Below are 9,785 nucleotides of genomic sequence, written 5' to 3' on the forward strand. Positions count from 1 at the left end.
GTAAAAAGGATAATAATTATGTGAATGTAGACGTATAATTGTATATAGAGAACAAAAAACTAAAAAAACTTTCCAGAAAAAAAGGTAAAACAAAGAAAAAAAAATAGAGTTCTCTTGACTCTTATCCATCCCAATTTGCTTTGACCGTTAGTGGTTGAGATTGTTTTATAGAGCCTGGATCTTCTGATTTCCCTGGCATTGGAACGGTTGTCTACCTTGGCGAGCCCTGTGGGAGGGCAGGAATCCACCCATCCAGCCTTTCCACCTCCCTCCAGCCCAGGTGACGTCAGAATCCCACTTTTGGAGAAGCTCAGCTGACATGGAGAGGCAAGAGTTGGAAGTTGCAGCCAACCACGAATTCTGGGAGTTGAAGTCCAGACATCTGACGGTTGTCAAGGGATTGAATCAAGGTGGCGCTTGGCTAACTTGTCCCCCTCTTCCTTTCCAAATTGCCTTCTGGAAGAGAACTTTTGTCTCCTCAAGGATGAGTAGAAGGAGAAAATGAGCCCTCAGGGGAAGCCTTCCATCCAAGGGAGAGGGTGAGGGCCATCAGGCATTGCCCACCCACCCCTCCCCTCCAGCCAAAGGACCACAGATGACCACTTTGGGAAGTTTTGCTCCCCAGACTCCAACCTGGCTGGGCGAGTCTCCTCTCTCCACATCTGCTCCGTCTCTGGAACCTTTTATGGGAAAAGCAAGAACGACATCTTTATTGCTAATTCATTAAAAACACATAAAGAAAAATCTAACAGCAGATTAGCTATGAGGGCAGATTTTACAAGTGTGCCTCAATTAGAGTATATACAAAAACAATTACTTTCTAGTAAAACTCTCCACTTAATCTCGCTCCTTGTTTGCCCCCGATGGCTTCTCCAATCACTCTCTGCCTTTTTATTCCCTTGTGCAGCAACACACAAGCCGGCCTCACCCCCATGCTGGCACTTTGGCTGGGCCACGTGAGGAAGAAGGAGGCCTTCCGTTCCTTGTTTCGCCAAGAAGCCCCCCTCAACCTGCGGGGTCTCCCTTCACAAAGAGGGGTTTAGACTGGTTAGCAGGTTGGTTGCTCTGAAAGTGATTTGGGGAATAACACCCCCCCAGGCCCCCCCAGTCCTGTATTAAAGCTAAAGTTCATATATCAATCACAATTTACAAGCCACAACGTTTGAATCAATGTACAATGGTAAGTCATGGTTTGTGGCAATAAAATGTCCAGTTCATCCGTCACAAGAAACCTGGGGATTATAATCTGTATATCAGACCTGAAGCTGGGCTCAGCAGCTCCATATGGCTCCTGTCAGGTCATCCTCAGGGTTGACGCTGTCGTGGCTTGACCCTTAGTGACTGACACCAAATAGCCAGAAACCAAATCAATCTCATTCGGTGTCGGTCAGTGGTGTGAACCAGGCTGGCAGCATCGCTTAGACCAGTGTTTCTCAACCTTGGCAACTTGAAGATGTCCGGACTTCAACTCCCAGAATTCCCCAGCCAGCATTCGCTGGCTGGGGAATTCTGGGAGTTGAAGTCCGGACATCTTCAAGTTGCCAAGGTTGAGAATCATGAAAATGTCCTGCTATCTCTTTTGAGTCATCTACACCTAAGTACCTTCTAAGTCTGGTTTGCAAATCCCAGTGGCCACATTCACACAACATGGGGACTCAAAAAAACAGTGCACTCCATTCCCATGGGCTTTTTTGGCTCCGTGTCTCAATGCAGCCCCTCCTACATGGAAAGCAATTTCTTGAAGTTGACGTTCCCCAGAAAATGAAGCCTCTGAGTTCACCCTCATCCAGGGTGAAATCCAGCAGGTTCTGACAGGTTTCTGGAGAACCAGTAGTGGAGGTTCTCAGTAGTTCGGAGAACCGGCAAATGTCACCTCTGGCTGGCTCCAGAGTGGGGAGGGAAGGGAGATTTCGCAGTATCCTTCCCCTGCCACGCCCGCCAAGCCACAACCACAGAACCCGTAGTAAAAAATATTTGAATTTTACCACTGCCCCCAACTGTTATTCCAGGCTTTGCTGGGCACTGCAAATCCCGTCTCGACTGCCTTCCACGACCTGTTAAAATGTGATGCAATATTTCCTGAGCAAACAATGATAGCTGACATTTCGGTGGGTTCCTTGCCATCCAAGGGAGTCACAGCCTTTGGGTCTCCCTCCTGTGCAGTCCGGACACGGGTGAATCATGTTCCGGGTGCAGTTCCATTATTTTTCTTTCCTTTTTTTTCAAGTTGTTTTATATTTATGCATATCAATGTGTGAATGGTGTCATACTTGGGCATCATACATTTCAACACGAATAAGCATAATATTATTACTCATAGTTATTACATTTCATTTTCAATTGTCCATGTTGTTTACACATACCTTTTACGATCGTCCTTCCAGTTCTAAATCTCCTTTTTGTTCTTTCATCTATCTATCTCTTTCACTCTATATCTACATCCATCCATCCATCCATCCATCCATCCATCCATCCATCCATCCATCTATCTATCTATCTATCTATCTATCTATCTATCTATCTATCTCTCTATATCTCTATCTCTTTCGCTCTATTACATCCATCCATCCATCCATCCATCTATCATCTATCTATCCATCCATCCATCCATCCATCCATCCATCCATCCATCCATCCATCCATCTATCTATCTATCTATCTATCTATCTCTCTATATCTCTATCTCTTTCACTCTATATCTACATCCATCCATCCATCTATCATCTATCCATCCATCCATCCATCCATCCATCCATCCATCCATCTCTCTCTCTCTCTCTCTCTACTCTCATCTATATCTATATCTATATCTATATCATCTATAGCTACATCTACACCTCCATCCATCCATCCATCTCTATATCTACCTCTATCATCTATCTTTCTATCTCTCTATCTACACACACAATTATTCCCCTCTTACTTCTATCTCTATTTTAACTTCCCCCCAGATTACTGTAATATTCAAATATGTTTTTTCTTTCTATTTTCCATCTTTCACCTGTTTTATTAATCATATTTCCCCCTTTTAGCTCTTCACATCTATTTATGTTAAAGTCATTTCATTATTCAATATCTCAATATATACCTTTAGTACCAATCACAATCAGTTCAATATTTTTCTCTTCTAAGGATGCCAGGAGGGCCTAGCTGGGCTCCAGAGATTCTGTTTTCTTGGAAATTCCAGGAGTTCGCACTTTGCTTACGTGCGTTTATCTTAATGAAAAAGGAAGGGTGCCCCATGCAGGGCAGGTGCTGAGTGAAGAGTCCAGGGGTTCTTCCTAAGATGGGCAAAACCAGAAGAGAGCGAGAGGCAGGACTAAAGCAATAGCAATAGCAGTTCGACTTATATACCGCTTCATAGGGCTTTCAGCCCCCTCTAAGCGGTTTACAGAGTCAGCATTTTGCCCCCAACAACAATCCGGGTCCTCATTTCACCCCCTCGGAAGGATGGAAGGCTGAGTCAACCCTGAGCCAGTGAGATTTGAACAGCAGAACTGCAGAACTGCAGTCAGCTGAAGTCGCCTGCAATGCTGCATTTAACCACTGTGCCACCTCAGCTCTTAGCAGCCCTTGGACGTTGGCCTTCCCTGGAAAACTGTGTCTGATGGACTTGGGATCCTTGGGAAAACTCCAGCCGTTCTTGGTTTTATGACAGGCCTGAGAAGCCCTGATGAGAACATTCATAATAAGTGACAAGTCTTTGGCACAAGGAGGCACAGAGGATGATGCACCTGGGCAGAAGAGGTTGGCAGTCGCACGAGCAATTTTGCTGGGTCACCTGCGCCCTAAATCAAGGGAGCAGCTCCGGAAAGCTCAGAGGAACGATCACCAAAGTCCAGGGGCCAGAGCAAACACCCACCCACCCCCAGAAACACACCGCTCCTGGATGATTCTTGCAGCTCGTTTTCTCAGACGCAACCCTGGAAAGGCTCCAATTTCCTTGCTGGAGAAGCTGACAAAATCGCGTTTGTTCCAAGGACCTTCTGCAGCCAAATTATACATGGAAAGGCTGCCACCCGCTGGCCACACCAAATATTTCACCTTGGTGACTTCTACAATAGATGAGTTTGTTTGAGACACTTTTTATTAAAAGCTGGAAAGTGGAAATGGATGATTCTGTTAGCTGAAATGCAGGCCCCACGTTCACTAATTGCCTCTGTACTACTTAAAGCCCCTTGGCAGTGTGCACTGTCGTTCTCTGTATATCCACTCCCCTCCCCTATTTTAATTTTGTTCTCGGGGTTATGAAGAACGGTTGCAGGAACTGGGTAGGTCTAGTTTAATGAAAAGAAGGACTAGGGGTGACATGATAGCAGTCTTCCAATATCTCAAGGGTTGCCCCAAAGAAGAGAGAGTCAAGCTATTCTCCAAGGCACCTGAGGGCAGGAACAAGAAGCAATGGGTGGAAACTAATCAAGGAGAGACGCAACTTAGAACTGAGGAGAAATTTCCTGACAGTGAGAACAATTAATCAATGGAACAGAAGTTGCCTCCAGAAGTTGCGGATGCTCCAACACTGGAAGTTTTTAAGAAGATGTTGGATAGCCATTTGTCTGAAACGGTATAGGGTTTCCTGCCTAAGCAGGGGGTTGGACTAGAAGACCTCCAAGGTCCCTTCCAGCTCTGCTATTCTATTGTATTCTACTCTATTCTATTGTATTCTATTCTATTCTATTCTGTGTTAATACCACTTTACAATGCCTTGGTAAGGTCACACTTTGAATACTGCATTCAGTTTTTGGTCGCCACAATGTAGAAAAGATGTGGGGACTCCAGAAAGAGTGCAGAGAAGAGCAACAAAGAGGATTAGGGGACTGGAGGCTAAAACCTATGAAGAATGGTTGCAGGAACTGGGTAGGTCTATTTTAATGAAAAGAAGAACTAGGGGGGACATGATAGCAGTCTTCCAATATCTCAGGGGCTGCCCCAAAGAAGAGGGGCTCAAGCTATTCTCCAAAGCACCTGAGAGCAAGACAAGATGGAAACTGATCAAGGAGAGGAGCAACTTAGAACTGGGGAGAAATTTCCTGCCGGTGAGAACAATTAACCAGTGGAACAGCTTGCCACCAGAAGTTGTGAATGCTCCAACAGTGGAACTTTTTAAAGAAGACGTTGGATGGCCATTTGTCTGGGATGGTACAGAGTCTCCTGCTTGGATTAGAAGAAGTACTTTTCAAAAGGCAACTGGGCTTCGTTTTTCCTTGAAGATGTTTTGCTTCTCATCCAAGAAGCTTCTTCAGTTCTGCTTGGGCGAGAAGCAAAACCTCTTCAAGTAGAAACAAAGTCCAGTTGCTGTTTGAAAGGACCTCTGGGACAGCCATGACAGAGTCTCAGGCACTTTGTCTGAAGAAGTCCGACATCAGATGCCTCCAGCGAATTTTGCACCCCAACAAACCTCAAACGTCGCTCTGCTCTGGGGAGTTCCAAGCCCCTCCTTTGGCTATTCCAGGGGCTGGAAGGGAGTTGAGGGAGGGGTGAGAAGTGGGGGCGCATCCACTACGAATTGCACCAGAGTTTAAGAGACCCTTCCCAACAATGTCCTTGCTGTTGATTAAACTGGCTTCTCATCCAACAGCAGCTCCAGTTTATTTTATTTATTTATTATTTGTCGACAAGGAAACAAGTATTAAAACACATGAAGAAATGGCACAAATAAATGGGTATAAATAAGCAAAACATAAACGCATAAAAAGAGTCCATATAAACAGGGACAGTAGGACAGGAACGGGAGGCATGCTGGTGCGTTTATGCACGACCCCTTAGGGACCTCTTAGGAAACGTGTAAGGTCCACGGGAGGCAGCTTAAGGTCAAAGGTAGGGGGATTAGAGGAACCTACAAGGGGATCAGGTAGGGGGTTCCACACATTTACTACTCTAGTGCTGAAATCGTTTCTCCTGCAATCAAGATTAGAAGACTTAGTTTGTCAATCAGTTGAGTCAATCAATTTCAGGAGGGGAGGGGTGAAACTTGCAGCCTGCCTGGAAATGCCATAAGGCGCTCCAGAAACCCCCCTTCTCCATCTCAGCTGCAGGGGAGTGGGCTGGGCAACCTTAGAAGAGAGAAAGGGGGATTCCTGCCCCACAGCAGTCTCTTTCTTCCCGGTTGCTCCCACACGCTCCATCTGAGAGGCTTGGCACCATCACCAAGGTTTCTGACTCCCCACTGCTCATCTTCAGCGGGCGATGGCACGATGGCAATTAGTTTGCTGGCACCCATTTCCAATCAATTAACTTAGAAAAGCGGCTCTCTTTGGAGGCTGCCAGTAACAGCCGCAACCTTGGATGCCCGGTGTTGGCGTGACAAGCCAGCGCAATCAATCCCAAGGTTGGGTCTGTGGGAATGTGCTACTTTGGAGAATCCCCAGCTTATTCCCCAGCATTTCCTGGTTCAAAGGCTACGCGGCTGTGAAAAGCTGAGCTCGGCCTGCAATCAACAGGGGGAGGCTGCCTTCGGAGACCAACCGAGATGGTTCCCGTAGTCAAGGAGGGCCGTGCAGCTTCCTCATGCAGATGCTTTTCAGACCTTTGAAATTTCAACCTCCTGGGGGTAGGGGTGGAATCCAGCCGGTTCTGACAGGTTCTGGAGAACCAGAAGCAGAAATTTTGAGTAGTTTGGAGAACCAGCAAATGCCACCTTTGGCTGGCCCCAGAGTGGGGAGGGAATGGGGATTTTATAGTATCCTTCCCCTGCCACGCCCACCAAGCCATGCCCACAGAATCGATAGTAAAAAAAATTGAATTTCACCACTGGTGGTGAGCCCTCTTGAGTTTTCCCTTCGGGGATTCTGATAGATAGGAAGGAAGGAAGGAAGGAAGGAAGGAAGGAAGGAGGGAGGGAGGGAGGGAGGGAGGGAGGGAAGGAAGGAAGGAAGGAAAAGAGGGAGGGAAAAGAAGGAAAATGGAGAAGGAAGGAAGGTAGGAGAAGGAGAGGGGAGGAAGGAAGAAATAAAGGAAGGAAGGAAAGAAAGAAAGGGAGGGAGGGGAAGGAAGGAAGGAAAATGGAGAAGGAAGGGGAAGCGGCCACTTTCACGGGTGAAATCCAGCAGGTTCTGACAGGTTCTGGAGAACCGGTAGCAGAAATTTTGCGTAGTTTGGAGAACAGGCAAATGTCACCTCTGGCTGGCCCCAGAGTGGGGAGGGAAGGGGGATTTTGCAGTATCCTTCTCCTGCCACGCCCACAGAAACGGGTAGTAAAAAAATTGACTTTCACCATGCCCGGGGGAATCCCATACGGTCAGCTTGGGCAGGCTGATGGAAAGCTTGTAGCTAGAGGGCAGAGTAGAAACACCCAGGGAAAAAGATGGAGTTGCCACCAGCCCCATATGCAAGATTCTCCCGTTTCCGAGGTTATCTCTAGTAAATTAACCCCAAAGGTCCCTTGCTGAGGCTGTGCCCCCCTTTTTGTCTTCCTTTGCCCTGGAAATTCTCCTCTTTACCATTCTTTGTGGTTCTAGCATCCATAAGATCTAGGAAAACTCTCGTTGTTTTATTTCATAATTACTTTCACAATATGCTGGCCAAAACACTGTATATCTGCAAACCACATTGATTAAACAAAGTTGGAACTTTGGGACTACGACCTCCAAAATCCACAGCCAACCTCAATTGCTTCCATGCCAAGTGCCCTCTGTGCCCATTGGGCCTTGCTGTCATCCGCCCTTCTTCTCAAATTCTTCGAAGTCCCGTTGAGGAAGTTCTGAAGGACATCGCTAGAGCACCAAGGCGCCCGTGTGCCACCTTCCCAGCCAACCAGGGGTCCTCCTTTCTACCCCAAGGGGTGCCAGGTGTCATCCCCTTCTAAAAGGTGGGCATTGTTTCCTTTACAGAAGGCCAGCTTGCCCCACTGATACCAGGAGCCGAAGCTCACAGTGGCTGACAGGAGGGATGTTCTCCCCATTATCGCTGAGTAGTTCGAACAAAGCTTTTCTCGGAACTCCTTGAAAATGCGGAATGAGTCAAGAATTCCCACCTGGTCCCATCGTTTCAAAAGCTTTCCCATCATTATCTGAACCCACCTGTCAGTAAAGTGCAGTGAAGACGACCGGATGGTTCATCTCCTCCACAAACTACCTGGGTCTCTTCGCAACTTTGACAGGCACATCATTAGGTGAGCAGACCTGAGGACTGACAGCAGGAGAACCAGAGGAGGGGGAGGAACCCTGTGGGTTTCTCTCCTGCTTGCAGGTATATTTGTTCAATCAGGTAAAGATAATCTCGCTCCGTATTCACTTGAACACCTGTCCCCGTGGTCTCTCCCCTCCCAGAGAGCAGCAATCAGCCCTCGCCTCCCAAATTATCGGTTCAAAGGAAGACGCTTGTCCTGCCAGCAGCCAAGTTTCCAAGCGTTCCCTTTGAACAACAAAATTCACAATATATAAATACAAAATTTCCACCCGGGCTTTTGTCTTGCAGGAAAGTCATTCCGGAGATGTCCAAAAGGAAGGCTGCCTTTTTGAATGGTCTGGATGCCAGAACTCAACAGTTTCCCAGGCTTTTAATATTCAAACCATAAAGTTATATTTCAGGGTTTTTTTGGGGGGAGGAGGGGGGAAGTGGGACGCAAAGGCCTGACTTTCCGCCTCGACTTTAAACAGTGCAACTGCCTTTAACAATGCAATCCATCATTTTTTAATCATCTCGTAAGATTTTAACGGTCTCAGGGATGGAATTAAGAATGAGATGCTAGCAGTTTGGTGGACGGTTTTTAGGGAATTATGTTGAATAAAGAGTTGCTAAGCCCTTTCATTCAAACTGATCCAGCCACTAAAACATCTCTGAGTGGCAGGTTTTCATGTTAAGTGGACCAGCCCAGGTTTTGTAAAGCAGAGGTGCTGACCCCGGGAGCCAGATCTTGGGTGCAGTTCCCATGTAAGCCAAATATTATTACCAAATTGTAATTATTCCCTTCCCTTCTCTCCCTCCTCTCCTTTCTTCCTCACCTACCTATCTTCCTATCTCTTGTCCTCCTTCCCTCGGCCTTCATCTTCCTTCCTTCGCTCCTCCCTCCTTCCCATCACTTTTCCTTCCTTCCTTCCTTCCTTCCTTCCTTCCTTCCTTCCTTCCTTCCTCACCCACCTACCTACCTTCCTTCCTCTTGTTCTCCCTCCCTCGACCTTCATCTTCCTTCCTTCCTTCGCTCCTCCCTTCTTCCCTTCATCACTCTTCCTTCCTTCCTTCCTTCCTTCCTTCCTTCCTTCCTTCCTTCCTCACCCACCTACCTTCCTACCTCTTGTTCTCCCTCTCTCCCTCAGCCTTCATCTTTCTATCTATCTATCTACCTATCTTCCTTCCTTCCTTCCTTCCTTCCTTCCTTTTCTTTTGATAAATACAAATATTGTGGTCCTATTTGAGGCGATATTAGAGTCTTTGGAGTTCTTACTGCAAGAAATAAACCGAGTTCTCTTTTGGAAATTGCATATTTTATCATCTACATTCTAAATATTTAGACAGTCTATATAACTTACAAGCCACGTATAGGACCCATGCTAATTCAGCTAATGCAAAAACCACACACACACACACACACACAAACACAGACATATTTTGCTTCATACTTCTAGCAAGCCTTTCGTAAATGCCTGTGTAAAATGGTGCCAAATTAAATGTGCAAGAAAGAACAGCAACAAAACAAAAAAACCACTATGGAAGAAGATGAAATTTTCGGTGGCTGTTTCGAAAACGAGAGTTTGTGGATTTGTGACAACAGTGCGGATTCAGCCAGTCCACCTGAGACATTCATAAGGCCCTTTTCCTTGCCTGCCTCCTTCCCTAATCCCAACAAT

This window comes from Thamnophis sirtalis, unplaced genomic scaffold, assembly GCF_051295495.1.
Source record: "Thamnophis sirtalis isolate CommonGarterSnake01/CBP01778 unplaced genomic scaffold, rThaSir2_p1.2 scaffold_2, whole genome shotgun sequence".
NCBI lineage: Eukaryota > Metazoa > Chordata > Lepidosauria > Squamata > Natricidae > Thamnophis > Thamnophis sirtalis.